Consider the following 20,135-nt stretch of genomic DNA (forward strand, 5'->3'; position numbering starts at 1 on the left):
AAAAAAATATTCTCTCGATGTCAGTTTTCAGTAGGCGTATTTCCCCGTCAATTAACCCTTCGTGTTGCTCTTTTCCAGCGCCAAATCACCAAAAATTGCAGTGTTTTGATGGTATGGTGCCAGAGCGAACCAGTCAGGCCTGCCTCTGTTGCGGGCTGACATTGTTAAGTGAAGGACTGTGACTAGGAGGACGGCTCTTCCAAGGTCCTATCCAGCCGGGCCTTCTCTCCCCTATCCAATCGCTCCCCTCCCCTATCAAGCCCCCTTCCACCTCCCCCCCATCGAGCCCCCTCCCCCCCCGAGCGACCCCCGTCACTTCCCCTTCGTCTGTGTATGTACTGTGTATCCCCTCCCCCTCCCCCTGGCCTTCTCCCTCATCTTCTTTTACTCTGTCTGTTCCCTAGTCTCTCTTCCTTCATCCTGTCTCCGCATCTCATTCCCCTCCATCCTTTTTCCCATCTCCCCCCTCGCTACTGTTCTCAGTCTATTCCCCTTCCCCTCCTCCATTCTCTCCCCTTCATCATACCCTCGGTCCTCTATCCTGCCTTTCCCTCCTCCAATCCCACGCATTCCTCTGCCTATTTCTTCTCTCCTCCCTCATTCCCTTCCATGCCTCTCTCTTCTCTCCATCCCCCCCTCCCCTGTCCATCATCCCCGCCTCTCCATAACTCCCAGCCTTCCTTATCTCTCCTTTCTTCTTTCTCTTCCCAATCCACTACCTTTCCTCTATCCATCACACCTCCTTATCACACCAAAGACTCCCCTCTTTCCTATCCACCCTTCCTCCCTCTCTATCTCCCACTTATCTCCCACACTAACCAAGTCTTTTTCTATCCTCTCCCCCTCCTTCCGTTTCCTATCCATTCTTTTCTCTGTTCATCTCCTCCCCTCTCCCGTCCACTCCTTCCCTCCTATCCACTCATCCGTTGTCTCTTCAATAAATTTTCGTTTCTCTATCCATTTCTCTCTCCCACATTCCCCCCCAAGCCTTCTGTCACCTATTCATCCCCCTCCTTTCACCTATCCACCCCTTCCTCGCCCTCTGTCGACCCCCATCACCTCCGTCTCATTCCATCTACCCCCCACCAACCCTCTCTCCATATTCATTCATCCTTTACCGTCCTCTCCATCCATCCATCCCCCTCCCCTCATCCCTCCTTCAAGCTTATCTATCTCTTCCATACTTAGCCCCCAATCCCCTACCTGTCTACATTCCTCTCTCTCTCTCTCTCTCTCTCTCTCTCTCTCTCTCCCTTTCTCATCTCTTCAATCCCCCCCCCCCTGTTATGCCCTTCCCACCCCTCTTACCTATCAACATCTCCCTTATCCCTTTCCTCATCCCCCTCACCCTCTCCCCGTCTCTCATTCCATCTACCCCTCCTCGCCCCCTTTCCTACCACCTCTTTCTCCCCTCCCCTTCCCCATCCCCTCCAGACCTCTCCCCTACCCCCTCTTCTCTTCCCGCTCCCCTGTCTCCCCCCTCTGCCCCCTTCTCTAACCCTCTCCAAGCCTCTACGCCTCACCAAACCACATCAAGCTCCTCCTGCTGAATTAATTTGCCCTTTCTTCCTTATTTGCTTCCTATAGTGAATTAATTACCCTTATCGCTATTCCTTTCAGTATTTATCCTTCGTCTTGTGTTAATTATCATCATTATTATTATTATTATTATTTTTTTACGATCGAGTGTGCCTAGAGAGAGAGGGTTGATTTTGGAGGCTGTTTCTATCTATCTGTCTGTCTGTCTGTTTATTTATCTAGCTATTGTCACACGCCTTAATCTTGTAAGAGGTGGCAACAAGCAAATCGCCTCCACGTCGCCATGTCCCCTGCTGTTTGGCTGCCCTACCTCCAGCTCACACACACCCCTCTCTCATATAATTCTCCTCTCCATCCCTCCGTCTCATCCTTGGCCTCCCCACCTCCTATCCCTGTCCTAACTCACACCTCCCTCTCTCATATAACACTCCACTCCATCCCTCCATCTCATCTTTGGTCTTCCCCTCCTCGTCTCCCCCTCCTCCTCCTCACTCACACACACTCTGATGATAGTGTTTTGTTGAGAGAAGGTAAGAGTGAATTGCAAGGCATCGTGAATGAGTTTGGAAGTGTATGTAAGAAACGAAATGTGAAAATGAAAGTAGGGAAGAGTTATTTATTATTGTTTATTTATTTATTATTATTATTATTATTATTATTATTATAGGAATGAAGTAGCGGAGTGCGTAGCCTACCACAGTCTGCCATACACCACTATACCATACAACCACACACTACTATATCACACAACCACGTACTGCCATCGATACCACAATACACCACCCTACCACAACCACACACCACATAATCTAAGACCACACATAGCACACCTAACCTACCTACCACACAACTAAGCGTAATCATAAATTCCTAACCGGACCTAAGCTGACCATACAACCATACACCCCTACACCCAGACCACACAGAATACCCTTGACCGACTAACCTTATCTGATTACACCTACACCCAACCTTCTCTGTAGGCTGGATGTGGCTGTAGAGGCACACCCATACACACCCATAGACATTCATACACCCATACACCTACATACAAACCCATACACATTCATACACCCATACACCTACATACACACCCATACACATTCATACACCCATACACATCCATACACCCATACACATTCATACACCCATACACATACATACACAATCATACACCCATTCACATACATACACCCATACACATTCATACATCCATATACATCCATACACATTCATACACCCATACACACCCTTACACCCATACACATTCATACACATCCTTACACCCATACACGTACATACACCCATACACTTTCATACACACCCATACACATTCATACACCCACACACATTTATAAATATCCACAAGTATACATACACACTCCCATGCAACCTACACACCCGTACACCCTGCACCCATACACATTCATACACATCAGTACACATTCATACACACCCGAACCTATTCCTATACAGATATGTGGTGGCCAAGTGGTTGAGTATTGGACTGCTGACTGAACGAACGGGAGATCAATCCTTGCCAATCTTAATTCATCTTCCACAATACCCTCCTTCGTGCCATACAAACACCCCTTCTAATACCACCACACCAGCCCAAGTATTCACTATGGACGGTGGGTATTGGCGCCCTGGTGGTGGTATGTGAAGGTGTGTGGATTGCACGCTATTGACGCCCAAGTGGTGACGTGTGAAATTGTGCGCTGTCAACTTTTGCGAGTAGGATGACATTACAAGTGGAACTCAGTCGCTCTGAAGATGGATTCTGTGTAGGGCGAGGCGTTAGAGAAAATAAGACTTCAAGGTGTGTGTGTGTGTGTGTGTGTGTGTGTGTGTGTGTGTGTGTGTGTGTGTGTGTGTCTGTCTGTCTGTCTGTCTGTACATCTATCTATCTGTCCATCTTTTACGAACCTGGAGAAATAAATGCTATGAAGGAAGGACGCCCTACCCAAGTCACAAGGCTGACCTCACTTGACCTGCCCGATACACACCTGGCCTAACACTGACGGAAAATAGGTCAGGGGTCAAAGGTCAGATGGGAGGAGGAGGTAGGGGTAGATGTGGAGGTAGGAGGAGAATGGGGAGGGAAGGAGGGAAAGGGGAGGGAAGGAGGGAAAGGGGAAGAGGAGATGAAATTTGTGGACATGGAGGTAGGGGGAGAAAGGGGAAGGAAGGAGGGGAAGAGAGAGATGAAGGTAGGAAGAACAGAGGGAAGGGCTGGAGGAGGAGGGAAGGGGTGGAGGAAGAGGAGGAGGGGGAAGGAATGGAGGAGGAGGAGAAGGAAAGGAAGAGAGGAGGAGGACGAATTGGATGAGATGGGGTTAAGAGGAGGAGAGGGAGGATGCAGAACTGGAGGAGATGGAGACGGGGGGAGAAGGAGGAGGGGAAAGCAGAGGATGTGGCGGTAAGGAAAAGAAAGGGGAGGGTGGAGGGGGAAAGGTGAGAGGGGAAGGACGAGAAAGAAATAGAGGAGATAGAGGTGGGAGAGGAAGGAAGAGGAGGAGGAAGATGAAGTAGAAGATAAGGAGTTAGAGGAAGAAGGGAGGAGAGGAGAAGGAGGAGGGGAAGAAATGGGAGGAGGAGAGGAGGAGGAAGAAATGGAGGTGATAGACGGAGGAGAAGGAGGAGGAGGAGGAGAGGGCGGGTCAGTGAGGCTCGTTTGAAATAGTTTAACAAGAAGACTCCAGGAGAATCAATTTATCTTGTCAAAAAAAAAAAAAAATGCCTGACTGATTTGCGATGGATAGCGCCTGTGAGGTGGAGGACTGGATTAATGCCGTAACACTTCTTATTTAGTGATTTATTCTTCTTGTTACTCCTCAGTTTAATTTGTATTTTATTGGTGAAAGTTATGTTGGTGTGTGTGTGTGTGTGTGTGTGAGAGAGAGAGAGAGAGAGAGAGAGTAAAAAACTGATGTATGCCACTCATTCCCTCTGTACCGTATATCACTAGCCTCTTCCTGGTTTTCTTTCTTTCTCACACACACACACACACACACACACACACACACACACACACACACACACACACACACACACACACACACACACACACACACACACCTCTCCTGTCACTACATGACAAATGGGAAAGAAGATTAACTACTTACAAAGCTACTCCAGTATAATAACCGCTCGCCCACATGTCTAATATATATATAAAACTCCACTACAAGTAACTACAAAGTCTTTTATCACACACACACACACACACACACACACACACACACACACACACACACACACACACACACACACACACACACACACACACACACACACACACACACACACACACACACACACACACACACACACACACACACACACACACACACACACACGGCCCTTCCTTGTCTACCTGTGGTCACCTTTTTTTCCTCCCTTCCCATACACCTATTAGGAATTTAGTCTTTTTCTTTGTTTTTTGTTTTTTTGTCAGAATTTTAAAACCAGGAAGGACAGGAATGAGGAAGGGAAGGATTGGGGGAAAAAATGATGGTTTGAGAGAGAGAGAGGGAGAGAGAGAGAATGAAAGCTGCCCGTCAGTCATTTTTCCTTTATCAGTTTTCTCTCTCTCTCTCTCTCTCTCTCTCTCTCTCTCTCTCTCTCTCTCTCTCTCTCTCTCTAATTAGACCTCTTGTTAGACTAGAATATAACACTCTCTCTCTCTCTCTCTCTCTCTCTCTCTCTCTCTCTCTCTCTCTCTCTCTCTCTCTCTCTCTCTCTCTAATTAGACCTCTTGTTAGACTAGAATATAACACACTGGTTCGCGCTATCTCAATGGAGTCCTCCATATTGGAATGTGTGTGTGTGTGTGTGTGTGTGTGTGTGTGTGTGAGAGAGAGAGAGAGAGAGAGAGAGAGAGAGAGAGAGAGAGAGAGAGAGAGAGAGAGACTGTCTTTGAGGGGATAGGGAAGGAGTTGAGGGACGTTTATATAATCAGGCAGCTCCACCTCCTAGTTATATCGGTGCCACCACTTGAAGGCGTCTCTCTGCATCACTGTTAGCAGTATTCCGATGCAACACGTCCTCAGGCTGAAAAGGTAGTTGATAATGATGGTCTTTACTACTTTCACTCAAACTTGGCCCTGATTTTCGCCCGTAGCTCATTTCACGTAGCTCAGTGGCAGAGAAAGACAATGCCGCGGCTCTACATCCCTTCCATAGCGCTGCTTCGTAACATAGAAGAGGACGGCAAGGTGTACTAACCAAAATAAATCACTTGGGAAGAGGTGTTAGGGAGCTTTTTTCGTTTTGCACCTTATTTATGCAGGGTATGGTAATATTAGAATGTTTTGATGAACATAGAAGAGGAAGGCAAGGTGTACTAACCAAAATAAATCACTTGGGAAGAGGTGTTAGGGAGCTTTTTTCGTTTTGTACTTTATTTATGCAGGGTATGGTAATATTAGAATGTTTTGAGTAACACAGGAAAGGACGGCAAGGTGTAATAACCCAAATAAATAGCATCAAAACTACTTAACAACCCTAATGACAATAGAATATTCTGGTCAGCTCTTAATTCTTTCAATAATAACTTTAACAAGTCATCTTCCATTCCCCCACTAAAATCTTCAGATGGCAATATTACAAATGACCCACGTGGGAAAGCAGATATCTTTGCTAGTACCTTTGCAAGAAACTCTACCATAGATGATACCAGCCAGAATGTCTCAGTACTGGAACTTGATTCTCCCGAAATTGCCCCACTTAAAATACAGACAAGATACGTAAAATCCATCCTCGACAATTTACTGACCAACAAAGCTCCAGGCCCAGATGGAATTCTGCCAATTGTTTTGAAAAAGTGTTCCCCTGAACTTGTCTCTGTCCTAGCTAAATTATTCAGACTATGCATACGTACTTCTTTATTCCCAAATTCATGGAAAGAAGCCAATATCCACCCAGTTCCGAAGAAAGGAAGTTCGTCTGACCCCTCCAGTTACAGACCAATAGCTGTCACATCTTCTCTTGGTAAGGTATTTGAAACTTTAATTAATAAGCATATTGTTAAACATCTTGAATCCAACAACTTAATTAGTGATAGACAATACGGTTTTCGCCACGAAAGATCCACCATTGACATACTCAATCTCTTAACTCATACCATCCATCAATCAATTGATCTTTTTGGAGAAACTCATGCAGTAGCTCTTGATATCTCCAAAGCTTTCGACAGAGTATGGCACCGTTCCCTGCTGTCCAAACTCCCTTGCTATGGACTAACGTCTTTTGTTCCTTTGATTTCTTATCTTAGTGACAGGAAAATAAGAGTGAAAGTAGATGATGTATATTCGAATTTCCACTTAATTAACGCCTGCGTGCCGCAGGGATCAGTTCTGGCGCCAACCCTATTTCTGGTTCATATTAATGATCTCTTATCTGTCACTCACAATCGCATGCACTCATACGCAGATGACTCAACACTACATAGTTCATTCACACTCAGACATCCATTTACAAAGTCTAATATCTCTACCTCTCAACTCAGTACAGCCATCTCCATAAATCAAGATCTATCTACAATCAGTGAATGGGGACAAAACAACCTTGTCTCTTTTAATGCTAGTAAAACTAAATATATACAGTTTAGTAATAGACAGATATTGCCTGAATCGTACATTACCTTCAGTGCACGATGAGCAGTTAGCTATAATTTATAAGAGTCATGTGCGCTCTCAGCTTGAATATTGCTCACCCTTGTAGAATGGTTGTGGAGAGGTTGCATTAAGACAACTAGACAAAATTCAGAATAAAGCCGTTAGAATCATTAACAACCCTGCCATTACATATAAACTACCTCCCCTGCAGGTAAGAAGGAATGTTGCCTCCCTTGCATTATTTTACAGATATTTTTTTGGCAAATGCTCAGACGAAGTTGCGTCCATGATGCCACCTCTCCATGCCTTCCCTCGTGCTACGCGGGCATCTGGTAGCGCTCATGACTGGAATGTCACTCAACCATATTGCAGAACTTCTGCCTATCAGAATTCTTTCATTCCCCGAACTGCATCTCTCTGGAACTCGCTTCCCCAGAGTTGTTTTCCTCCATATTTCAACCCACAACTGTTCAAGTCTAACTGTTACAGATATTTTATGAACAGAGGGCACCAGTAATCTGGTGTATGGATTATTTTTTTTTACCCATTTGTTTTTCCTTCCTCCGTTCTGTTATTTATATATTAAAAAAAAAAAAAAAAAAAAAAAAAGATTAGGAAGAGGTGTTAGGGAGCTTTCTCAGCCGGACCTTAGTGACTTCCTCCCCCCATTCCATTACGAAGGAGAACAAGGAAGTGGTGATTGAGGAGGTGGTAATTGAGGAGGTGGTCATTTTCCCTTGCCATCATTAATTCCTGGACAAATCGAAGGTTCTGGGCCACTGAAATAACCCCCTAAATCGCCTGAGTCATGGTGTTGAGGCGATGTATTTTGTAGGACGTGATGTAGGGTTGGGTACAGTTGGCGCCACTTATAAATAGTACAGGAGCTGGTGTGTTTGGGGTATAATTTAGTACCAGTAATTTCTCTCCCTCTCTCTCTCTCTCTCTCTCTCTCTCTCTCTCTCTCTCTCTCTCTCTCTCGAAAAAAGACATACAAGGAAACAAAAACTCTCCGGTATCCCTTCAGACCCCAGGCACACCAGCCCTGTACAACCTGCAAGTGGTGGCGGGTGTACAGTGACCCAGTGGACCCGGAAGGCGATATCGCATAATGACTCGCACGACCTCGCCCACAGAGCCACGCGCTTCAGGGAATAACATGACGCGCTGGGTACATGACTTTTTTTTTTTTTTTTTTTTTGGGGGGGGGTGGGGTACATTTTCGGCTAATCGGGGGCGGTGGCCAGGTCGGTAAAGGAATGGTCTGCTGTCCCACTAGATGCAGGTTCGATTCTTCTTTGTTTTCTTTTTGGTAATGGACATAGAAGCCCCAAGTTTATAAATACCTGCTTATCTACCTGTCCGCCTGTCAACCTATCTGTCTGTCTACCTACCCACTCACTCATTTACCGCCCCATACCTGCCTACCTTCCTGCCTATCTGCCTACCTGTCCACCTAACTACTGTACCTACCCACCTACCTACCTACCTACCTACCGACCGACCGACCGACCTACCTTCCTACCTACCCAACCGGTATAACATGGCCTCAGAACTTCCCTAGCTTCCGTGTATCCAATTTAAAGGTCCCTGCCACACCCTGTCCCACTGTTATTCACTGGCTTAATGATGAGAGAGAGAGAGAGAGAGAGAGAGAGAGAGAGAGAGAGAATAAAATTGTTTACCATGTCTCAGCAAAAATGGTGTATTCATCATTTCATCGATACTACTAAACGATTAGAGAGAGAGAGAGAGAGAGAGAGTTTCTAATCTGAATACACTTGTCTATCATTAACCAGACAAATACACAACACACACTATCACACTGAAGACACTTACTTTGACCGAGTATGAAGAAATGGCACACAAGAGCACACTAAACTTATGCAGAAATAAATAGGCAAGGGGCAGGTGTTAGGGGACTTCCTTAGCTACGGCAAAGCTGTCACAATTTATTTTACTAACAGCGAGACATTTTTTTTTCTTCACATTTTTCTTTCTGATAAGGGAAGGGTGGATCTCGCCATGCCCTGATTTCCTGGACTTGGTGGTTTGTGTTTTGTTGTGTGTGTGTGTGTGTGTGTGTGTGTGTGTGTGTGTGTGTGTGTGTGTGTGTGTATGTGTGTGTTTCTCCATCTGATCGTTCCTCTCGCTGTCTATCTGCCTCTCTGTCTTTTTCTGTCAGCCTGTCTCTGTCTACCTGTCTCATCATCATCATAATCATCGAATCACCACCACCACCACCACCACCACCACCACCACCACCACCATCATCATCATCATCATCATCATTATCATCATCATCATCATACACACGGTAATATGTACAATTCTTGCCCCTCCCAGACGATTTTATTCACCTATTATAGAAGACCCTAATCCTGAAGGACGTGTGATCGGAGGTGCGATTTGACTGGTAACCAAGAAGACTCATTCCAACCCCATAACTAAGGCTTATCAATGTATGCCACAAAGATTTAGTATTTAAGTTTTGGGAGTGGTACAGAGAGAGAGAGAGAGAGAGAGAGAGAGAGAGAGAGAGTAGCGAAAAGAAACGTAAAACTTATGTGACGATCGCGGAAGGGAAATGGATAGCCGGATCGCGAGGTGTAGTGGGGCGTGGGTGAGTGTACTGGGTGTTGAGAGGGAAGGTCACCCCGAAAAATCTCCCTGTAGAGGCACAGGAAGAGGAAGCCGTGTAGAGGAGACGTGGGAAAAAATGTTGGAGACCTGAGAGAGAGAGAGAGAGAGAGAGAGAAGGTGGAGACAGCATGGAGATATATAAAAGAGATGGACAGAGGAGACAGAATGGAGATATATACTCCGCATACATAACGAACAAAAGTACATCAACCAGCCATATCCAAAAATAAATCGCTAAGGAAGAGGTGTTAGGGAGCGAGTATGGGCTAAGTGTGTCGCAAGTTGTCCTCGTCTTCCCACAATATGTCAAGATTATAATGCCTTCCTTCCAAGATATTTGAGAAAATTATGGTCCTTGGAATTCCCATCTTTTTGTCGTAACTTTAGATCTTTTTGTCGTAACCTAAGATCTCTTTGTCGTTACTTAAGATCTTTTTGTCGTATCTTAAAATATTTTGTCGTAACTTGAGATCGTTTTGTCGTAACTCAAGATCTTTTTGTCGCAACTTAAGATCTTTTTGTCGTAACTTAAGATCTTTTTGTCGTAACTTAAGATCTTTTTGTCGTAACTTAAGATCTTCTTGTCGTAACTTAAGATCTCTTTGTCGTAACTTAAAATCTCTGTCGTAACTTAAGATCTTTTTGTCGTAACTTAAGATCTTTTTGTCGTAACTTAAGATCTCTTATGTTGTAACTTAAGATCTTTTTGTCGTAACTTAAGATCCCTTTGTCTTAACTTAACATCTTTTTGTCGTAACTTAAGATCTTTTTGGTGATTCCTTAGAAGGAGGTACGTAAATAGCGCTGTACTAGAAGCTCGGTGGGGTCTTGTGTTCTGCGGAGACGGCTCAGTGTGGGTGTGGGCCTGGCGATGAGAGTTCGGGGATGAGTACATGATGGAGGTTAAATATTGAGTGGGAGATAAATAAATGATGCAGGGTAGGTGTTGAGTACATGAATAAATGATGTAGGGTAGATACTGAGTGGGTGAATAGATGATGTAGGATAGATATTGAGCAGGTGAATAAATGATGCAGGGTGGATATTGACAACGTTGACTGAGCCCCACAACACGCAAGAAATCGTTCGGTGGAGTGGAGGAGGAAGGTTATAAAAGAGTCAGCCTGTGTTCAAACGATAAATATAGCATACAAGAGATTGTGAAGGTGTAATATGGAAATATTTCGTTTATGAAGAGGTGTTGCGAAGCCTCTTGTGCCATCTAAAACACGACTTTGAGGAAAACAAGATATTCACAATCTGGGTTACGCGTCTTAAATCCGGGTCGCTTAAAATGCTTCCTTGTTTATCTTACCATCATTTTTACTGAGACCAAATTTGTATTAAAAAATTGTTCCTAAAAAAATATATATATAAACCTCATTATTTTACCTCGTGCTGTGAATTTACTCTACTCTTTTCACCTTAACTTGGTCCAGATTTTCGTCCATTGGTAGGTTATTTCACGTAGCTCAGTGGCCGAAAAAGACAGTGCTACGGCTCTAGATCCTTTCCATGGCACTTCTTCGTGACTAGCATCATATTCTAGTATTAGTCTCATGTTAGAAATCAGCATTCAAGATGGAGAGACGGCAATTTTAGGACGAAAATCCGGGCCAATTAAACTTACAAAATAATGGTGTAGTTTGTGCCTAGTACCCCCATACGGATTTATTATTATTATTATTATTATTATTATTATTATTATTATTATTATTATTATTATTATTTATTCTTCCTGGTGATTATATTAACCTTGTGAGTGACGTCTTGTTTAAAGGTTAGATTATAATACAGTTGAAATTTGGTAACAGTGGCCATAAACAACGACTTAGCGGGAAAATGCGGAAAGAAGGAAGAGGAACTGAGAGGAATTGTTTTAGAGAGAGAGGAAGAGGAAGTAAGAGTGGATGTTAGGTAAAAGAGAGTTATGGAGGGAGGAGGAGGTATGGAGAGAGAATGGAGGGAGGAAAAATGTGAAGAGAAGGAAGAGGAACAGAGAAGGATCATGTTGGTGAGAGGAGGAGGAGGAAGAGGAAGACAGGAAAGATATAAGACTGAATTAAAGAGAGTATGGAGAGAAATTGGAGCATGGAGAGAGAATGGAGAGTGGAAAAAATGTAGAGAGACGGAAGGAGAACTGAGAACCATGACGTATGTATGTATTTATTATTATTATTATTATTATTATTATTATTATTATTATTATTAAACACTTTAGTATAGAATCTGGCTCATATTGAATTATAGGAGGGTGGGGACTGAACCGAATCATCAGAAAGGTACTGTATATGTGTAAATAGCATGATAAATTAACGCTCTGAGACACCACACCACACCACATCGCACCACACCACACTACACCACACCACACTACACCATACCACACCACACCACACCACACCACACCACACCACACCACACCACACCACACCACACCACCTGCCACCCCCCCAGTGCTAGTCCTCCTTGCACATCTCAACTGCACCACTCTAGGGCACTGAAAAATGGCTGAGTCAGGAGGAACAGTGAGAAGGGCAAGGTTACACACACACACACACACACACACACACACACACACACACACACACACACACACACACACACACACACACACACACACACACACACACACACGGGCCCTGTCGAAACAACTTAGCCCCTTGAAGTTGGGTTAAATCATCATCATCATCATCATCATCATCATCAGCTTAATTCTGTCCTTACTGTTATAAATAATGTGAGCAATTATCTGAGATTCTCTATCATGGGGAAGTGACTGGAGAGAGAGAGAGAGAGAGAGAGAGAGAGAGAGAGAGAAGGAAAGGGGGGAGGGATAAGGTAGTCTTGCTGATTGTGAGGGAGGCCTATCCAGACAGCCATCAGGGAGAGAGAGAGGGAGAGGGAGAGAGGGGGAAGAAAGCAAAGGGAAAGGTAGCTGACCCTTAGTCCTAAAAGCCATCCTCTCTCTCTCTCTCTCTCTCTCTCTCTCTCTCTCTCTCTCTCTCTCTCTCTCTCTGTCCACTGATGACTTTTGTTTTTTCACCGTAGCTCAGTGGCTTTATTGTTGTTTTCTTTGGATTCAGGAGGCTGATTTCCAAATTCCTGTAGTAGAAGTAGTAGCAGTAGTAGTAGTAGTAGCAGCAGAAGCAGCAGCAGCAGCAGCAGCAGTAGTAGTAGTAGTAGTAATGTCAACCCCAGCCACAGCTGAATGTGAACCCAGTGGACGGTAGGCTGAAGTTGCCCTCTCCTGCAGCCCACCATCTTCCATTCAGGGTATAGGGAGGGAGTTGAGGGACGTTTGTATAAACAGGCAGCTCCACCGCCCAGTTATATTGGTGCCATCACACGAAGGCGTCCCTCTGCACCACCTTGCCGACAGCTGAGTATAAATGCGAGAGGCAGGGCACGTACTAAGCAGATTTTCTCAGGTCAGGGATTTAGGCATAATTACAGGTATTTTAAGGCCTGTGTGCAGTTCGGGGATGGTTGAGTGGCTAGAGATGCGGTTTGCTGTTTGGAAGGCCGCAAGTTTGATTCGAGTTTGGGTATTTAACAGACTTTACTTATCTCACACAAGACCTACCCCGACGTGTCATAAAAGCGCACCTAAAAAGACAGTCCTCGCATGTATTCAATATGGACGGTTGGTATTAGTGTTGAAGGGGTGACATGTGAAGGTATGTGGCACGTGGGGGGACTGCTGGGCCTCGGAAACCAAAAAAGAAAAAAAAATAGACGAAGCTCCAGGGTTTACTTAAAAAGAAATTTAAGGAGAGGGACGGAGACGCTGTAGGAATCCCGAAAGACAGCCAACCAGGAAGTGTACTGGGAAAGAAAAAGTGTAGGGGAGCATAGAGGAGGTAGGGAGGGAGGTAGGGAGAGAGGCAGGTGGGTAGGTAGTTAGGCAGGTAGGAAGGTAGGTAGGGAGGGAGGGAGGCAGGTTGATAGAGAGACAGGGAGGTAGCAGGCTTGTATGTGGGGAGGTAGGAAGGTGGGGAGTGAGGTTGGTAGGTTGAGAGGTAGGGAAGGCAGTAGGCAGACGGTTAGGTAGTTAGGCAGGCAGGTAGGAAGGTAGGTACGATGGTAGATAGGTAGGTTGATTGGTTGTTAGGTAGACAGGCAGGTAGGCAGGTAGCGAACGAGGTAGGTAGGTAAGCAGGCAGGTAGATAGAAAGGAAGGACTTGTCAATGGCTGTAGCGATAGGAGCAGACTTAGGCAGGAAAATCCACGCCACCTGGAAGTCGAGGCCAGGTATGTAGAGGGTAATTAGGCAGGACGGCAGGTAGGAAGGCAGGTAGGAAAGTGCGTATTAAACCTTTCCGTCGAGGTCTTGCCACTCACAGGATGCAGCAGTAGGAAGAGGCAGACCGAGACAGGAAAATAATTGTAATTAGGAAAAAAGAATGGGAGAAAGACAGTTAAACAAGAAGAAAAAGAAAGAAGAAAAAAATAGCTGCAGTAGGCCAGTTGATCCATCCTCCTAAAAGAGTGTGACAAAAGAATAAGACAAAGATACCAAAGAAGGCTCTCCCCCGCCCACCATACCCCCCAGCCCAGACCGGCAGGAAAAAGTGAGAAGGAACACCACACAGTATAGAAAAAACTGACCTAGATATATTATTATTATTATTATTATTATTATTATTATTATTGTAGGCCTATGTATTTTGCTGTCCAGGTGATTTAATTCTGTTGATTGATTGATTTATAGGTAAATAGATTGATTGATTGACTCATTTACTTTCTTTACTCATTGTTTTGTTTATTTATTTATTTTTACCTGGCCAGATACAACCTTCATTTTCTTCACCTGGCTGAGTAAAGGAACCTGAGAGCTTTATTAGTCTCTCCACTGACCCTCTCATGGGGGGAAGAACTCTTGTATTGTATTCCAGCTGACGACAGACTTTATTACGTTATTTTTATTTTATTTTTATTGATGCAAGACTTTAATTTTTCGGAAGACCTTAGAATAGTGACTTATATCCTTGGGCGATATAGGGCTGTGTGACCTCTGTTAAGGGGGAGGAAGTGACCACCAGCAGACACCCCCTACCTCCCTTACCCCCTCTCCCTCCCCTCCTGTCCCCAACCCCTACCCTTACCGCCTCCCCCCCGCCCTCCTTCCCCCTCCTCCCCTTCCTCCTCCCTACCTCCCTTTCCTTTCCCCTCCACTTCCCTTCACCTACATCCCCCCCACCCCAGCACCAAGGTCACCCTACCCTCAGGCCTCCCTCTCTCTCTCTCTCTCACGCGCACGCACACACACACACACACACACACACACACACACACACACACACATCTCAAAAAGCACATTGACAAGATTGAAAAAGTTCGAAGGGCCGCTACAAGATGGATACCAAGCTTAAGGGACCTAAGCTACGAAGAAAGACTAAATAAACTGAATCTACCAACACTACAGGAGCGAAGGAAAAGAGGTGACATGATAATGCTATATAAGTGCATATCAGGGAAGGAGAAAATAGACATAAATGATTACTTAACATATGGAGAAGCATCAGCAAGAGGACACTGCAAAAAACTGCATAAGAAGAGAGGTGATAAAGACGTAAGGAAATTCAGTTTCCCAAACAGAGCAATTGATCAATGGAATGCACTGCCGAATGAAATAGTGTGTGCCAAAACAATTCACAAATTTAAGGATATGTACGATAAATATGGTTTAAGACACGGGACAGTACGAGCTTGACTCATTCCTGTAAAGATACAATTAGGTAAGAACAATTAGGTAAGAACACACACACACACACACACACACACACACACACACACACACACACACACACACACACACACACACACACACACACACACACACACACACACACACACACACACACACACACACACACACCTACCGTCCTTCACCCCCTCCCCCCATTCGGTTTAGGGTGTCGGCTTCAGGGGGTTAATCAGACTTCCTCCTAACCCCTTCAGTACGATGGGGCGTTTTTACCTGCGACGCGATGCAGGGTATATGAGAGTGTCGCCTGCTTACTTTCTCCATGTTCTTCTACTTTTAAAAAATTCGAATTACATCACTTCCTTGTTCATAGTAGCCAGCGTCAGAAATTGGATACTGTTTTTATTTCTCACCTTTATATCTCAAAATCCAACAGGGTTAGCTTTAAGAAGGTGTGGGTAGCGTCTTGGGAGGAGGCAGCATCTTTTGGGAGTCGCTCGTGTCATCTTCATCATCTAGAAGTTTTAAAATCTATATTAAAAATGGAGTGGTTGTATTTTTCAAGATGGCGCCTCCTGTGATAAGTTGCTGGTTATATTCTCATTGTTGTTGTTTTTGCTTCTTGTTGTTGTTGCTGTTGGTGTTCCTTTTCGTACACACTCCTCTCTCTCTGAGATCTCAACAATCTGATAGCGATTATTTTTGACACATGATTTGAGGCGTGCCCTGTATATCTGCATCTTCTTCGTCAATATGGTGCACCTAAAATGACATAATTGAACTTAAAGGGACCTAAAAATTCTGAAATAATCCTGAGTTGATGAGTTGGGGCTTGAAAATAGGTGGAGTAGACTCTATCCCTCCTTTTCACCCCTCCCTTCCTTCCTTCCCCTGCCTACCAACCCCAACCTTCAACCCCACCCACCATCCCCCTCCTTCTCCCTCACCATCCCCCATCCTACCAACCCAGTCCTTCTCCCCCACTTGCCAACACCCTCCTGCTCCCCACCATCCCCCTGCTTCTCCCCCACCATCTCCCCACCTACCAACCCAGTCCTTCTCCCCCACCATCCCCCACCTGTCAACACCCTCCTGCTCCCCACCTTCTCCCTCCTTCTTCCCCTTCCTGGACCTAACCTTGCCTGAGTGGACCGACCTGACTTGCCCTGAGAGTCCCTGAACCAACCTGACTTGCCCTGAGAATCCCTGAACCAGCCTGACTCTCTAAGCATGAAGGCTGTTGAGTCGCACCATATTAAGGACAAACCACTTAAACAGTCTATCACGCTAGGCCGATTCCGAAGGTTAATGGAGCAAGAGAGAGAGAGAGAGAGAGAGATGTACCAAAAAAAGAAAAAGAAGAAAGTAGCACCGAAAAATTAAAATCTCTTTCTCAGAGGTTTGATGTGCTAAACCGACCCCATGATTATTTTTTTTTATACTCTCTCTGGTGAAAAGGAGGGTGAGGTAACGGGTCTGGTGCGGTGTGAGGTGTGCAGCCCTGCGTGTGTTGACATAACTGATGGCGTCACCTTCCCCTTCCACCTTCATGGGTACAAACACTCACCCCTCACTCACCTCACCCCTTACCACCACTTTGGCTAATTGGAGGAGATTATCACACACACACACACACACACACACACACACACACACACACACACACACACACACACACACACACACACACACACACACACACACACACACACAATTAGGCATTCGGACGCACTCACACGCAATCAGGACCCACGATTACATTGCGTTATCAATCAATGACACACACACTCACGGCAGCAATCACTTCCACACTTCCGGTATGAGAGAGAGAGAGAGAGAGAGAGAGAGAGAGAGAGAGAGAGAGAGAGAGAGAGAGAGGTGGAGGAATAAGTAGGAGAGAGGGGATGGAGGGAGCAGGGGGAAGAGGCATTAAGGAAGGGAAGTAAAATGGAGAGACTGAGAGAGAGGGAGGGACAGGAGATGAAGAAGAGAGAGGTAGGGTGAGGAGAGGAGGGGAAGGGAGGAGGAAGAGGAGGATGTAGGGAGAGGATGGAGGGGAAGAGAAGGGGGGGAGCAGGGGGGACAGGAGAGGAGGAGGAGAAGAAGAAGAAGGAGGAAGTAGGGGAAGAGGAAAGGAGTAGATGGAGAAGAAAGGAGGAGGAAGAGAAGGGGGAAGGAGAGAAGAATTTGTTGAAGGGGAAGGTGGTTTGTGGGAAGGGGGGGGGGGAAGGGAGGGCAGAAGTGTGCAATGAATCACAGTGTTGCACAATATGGTGGGGGGGAGGCAAAAGAACTAAGATGTTGCAAGAGCCAGCGTTTGTGTTGTGGTGGGTTGCAGATGACAGAGGCTAGGTTGAGGTGGTGGGTTGGTTGGTAGGTAGGTTTGGAGGTAGGTAGGTACTTTGGTAGGGAGGGAGGGAGGGAGGGAGGTAGGGAGGTTGGGAGAGAGGGAGGTTGATGGATTGCTTGCTTGGTTGGTAGGTTGGTTGGTAGGTGGGTAAGTAGGTAGCACAGTAGGTAGGGAGGTTGGTTGATAGGTAGGCAGATGGGTAGGCAGGCAGGCATGTAGGTAGGTAGGTAGGTAGATAATGCGTAGGAGGTTTTCGGCAAATGCATCAGTAGTGAAGGCAGTGAAAGTAAAATGTAGGTAAGTAGGTAGGTAGGTATGTAGGTAAGTAGGCAGGAACGTTAGTAGGCAAATTGATATGTAGGAAAGTAAATAAGCAAGGAGTTAAGTAAGTAGGCAAGAACGTTAGTAGGTAGGTAGGTCAGTAAGTAGGTAAGTAGGCAGGTAAATAGGAAGGTGTCAGGGTACATCTCAAGGTACAAAGAAAGGGAAGAAGAAAAAAGTTTGAGTCATGTTATGGAGATTAGTTACCTCCCCTCTCTCTCTCTCTCTCTCTCTCTCTCTTATCATCATCATCATTTTTTTTCTTATCATCATCATCACCACCTCCACCACCACCACCACCACCACCACCACCACCATCACACCCACCACCACCACCACCACCACCACCTGCGCCACACCTGTCCCTTCCAAAACAGGTGCGTGGCTAATTACCTTACCATTTACCTAAGTGTGAAGGTAATATAAAATTCGTTCACCTGTTCAATAATTTCCCCCAATCTCTACCTGACATACATACGTGTGTGTGTGTGTGTGTGTGTGTGTGTGTGTGTGTGTGTGTGTGTGTGTGTGTGTGTGTGTGTGTGTGTGTGTGTGTGTGTGTGTGTGTGTGTTTACTTACATCAAGGTGAGGTGGTAGGCACAAGATAGATGGATGGATGGATGGATGGAGAGATAATTAGATAGATAGATAGACATAAATGGATGGACGGATGGGTAGAGTGAGAGAGAGAGAGAGAATAGAGACAGACAGACAGACAGACGGAGAGAGCGAGTCTAATACCTTTCCTGATCCCTTGACATTTCTTTTATCCATATAAATATAAATTCCCCGCCCTTATAAATCAATTTCTTAACCTTTACGTTGCTATAATTTGGTGGTAGGTGGTTGGAGAAAGGGCTGCCTGATGATGGGGAACAGAGTGCCATGGAGGCGTTTAGTTTGCGTCCACCCCTTAAAAATAGGACTGAAGGGGTTATCACACATCACAAGGTTTATCTCATCTCACCTCAACTCAAACACAATCAACTTCATTTCAACACGTCATCAACCTCAGGCTTTTCCACATCACTTGCAGCCTCATCTCAGACACAATCAACTTTATCAACAAAACCCACACGTGATCAGTTTCAACCCCCTCCACATCGATGGCAGCCTCAACTCTAACACAATCAACTTCATTTCAACACGTCATCAACCTCAGACATTTCCACATCACTTGCAGCCTCATCCCAGACACAATCAACTTTATCAACCCAACCCACACGTAAGTTCAGCCCCCCTCCACATCCATTGCAACCTCAGCTCAAATACAATCAATTGTATCATTCAGCAGTATCATTTCAGCCCACACTTAACCCCACACCCTTCCCCACATCACTCACCAACCTCAACTGAAGCGGAATTCAGAGACGCCCTTCACGCTCTGACGTCTGAAGTGGGAGAGGCAACACGGAAAGCCAGCCGACACCGGGATTCGCAAATACACTGTGCTCTTTTCACCTTAACTTGGCCTATATTATTCGTCCTTTTGAAGCTTATTACACGTTGCTCAGTGGTGGAAAAGGGCATACTGCGGCTCCAGATCCTTCCCATAGCACTTCTTCGTGACTAGGAGCATATTCTAGCGTTGATCTATTGCTACAACTCAGCAAATGGAGAGATGGCAAGTTTAGGCCAAGTTAGAGTAGAAGGAGTATAACCGTCACCTTCTGGTAATTTAGATTTCTATTTGCAGGTAAATGAAGAGACGTGAGATGTTTCTGCTCCCTCTCTTCCGTCTTTCCTGGAAAACGGAAATTGACTGAGATGCCTTTTCTCTCTCGTAACTAAGACATTTATCTATCTATCTATCTGTCTATTTATTTATTTATATATTGTTAATCAGAACGAACAAGACAGAGGACGATACTAAGTTCATTAATTTTTCCATTTTCTTGCTCATTTATTTAGAAAGAACAACATATGTGAGAGAGATTTTACACACACCT

The sequence above is a fragment of the Coenobita brevimanus genome, chromosome 52, assembly GCF_032717465.1.
Source record: "Coenobita brevimanus isolate Jiangsu-jjx chromosome 52, ASM3271746v2, whole genome shotgun sequence".
Lineage (NCBI taxonomy): Eukaryota > Metazoa > Arthropoda > Malacostraca > Decapoda > Coenobitidae > Coenobita > Coenobita brevimanus.